Here is a 1,401-nt window from a genome sequence, read left to right on the forward strand (position 1 = left end):
TGGATTATGAAGAGTTCAAATCAGAAAAGTATATTCTTTGAAAACTCTTTGTAGCCTTAGAGAAAAGTTTGACTCAATCAAAAACTAATTGCAAAGACCTAGGCTATACAACTCTTAATAAAAAATTCAAGGGACGCTCAGTGTGAAACCAGTTAGAATTCTCATGTAGGATCCAGATTCTCAGCTACATAAATATAATGAAGACACACCTATTCGCCGATGGAGGAGACAAATTCAATTTTAATGTTTTCCCTAATAGACTTCCTGTGGGTATTTAAAACTTGCATGAAAAAATTCCAAAAGTTGCCCATAGAAGATTAAATTTAATCAAAATAGAGCTTCTTGCTATTTTAAACTTTCTTTGTTCATTTAAAGATGACCTTTGACCTCTGAATAGCTGACTCTCAGAGCCGAATAGTTTCACAGAGTCCCGCAACCAACAGAAGCGTCTATGGGAGCTCGCTCGACTCCAAACAAACAGGCCACGCCTACTATTTTTATATAAGTTATAATGGAGAGGACGCAACATTAATCAACAAAAACTACTCCCATTAGCAGTCACTTTAAAATTGATTGTTGTATCATGAACCATTTGAAAGAAAACAAAATTTTCTACAAAAATCTACTAATAACGTTTTTGTATAAACGTAAAGTAAATGCAAAAAAGAGTGAGATATTGAGAGCGAGGTATGAATATTCCATTAGAGATCAGTATGTCAATCGGGTTTGTTTGGAATTGGCCGTTTTTGTTTCCGGTTTTGGTCACGAAACTTTGTAAAGCTATATGACTCTGACAGTACAGAGCTGTAGGCTATAAGTTCTCAGCGTTTCGCTGCTAACGGATGCGTATATCGGAGCTTGCATGGCTCCAAACAAACAAGCCGCGCCCACTATTGTTTTATATAAGTTATAATAGAGAGGCATCAACACTAACCAACAAAAATTACTCCCATTGGCAGTCGCTCTGAAATTGATTATTGTATTATACACTATTTGAAAAAAGACAAAAATTTCCTATAAGAAACTACAAATGATTTTTTGTAATAAAGTAAAGTAAATGCAAAAGAGTGAGATGTTGAGAGCGAGGTAAGAATATTCCATTAAAGACCAGTATGTCGATCGGGTTTGTTTGGAATCGAGCATTTTTGTTTCCGGTTTTTGGTCACGAGACTCTGTGAAACTATACGACACTGGCTGACTCTATTAGAAATGTTCCATATCACGCTCCATCGCTCACAGCTTTAGTGATAATTGCACCATACCAAACGTTTAGGATATCAGTTAGTCATTTAGGTCCCGCCTCATTGGCTAGCAAAAAGCAATCGGCCAATAGGAAAGTCAACAAGATTTCTGAGACAAAAGCAATGAATTTAGAAAGAAAACATCTCAGTGTAGCTCGCA

Source organism: Watersipora subatra, chromosome 6 (assembly GCF_963576615.1).
Source record: "Watersipora subatra chromosome 6, tzWatSuba1.1, whole genome shotgun sequence".
Classification (NCBI taxonomy): Eukaryota; Metazoa; Bryozoa; class Gymnolaemata; order Cheilostomatida; family Watersiporidae; genus Watersipora; species Watersipora subatra.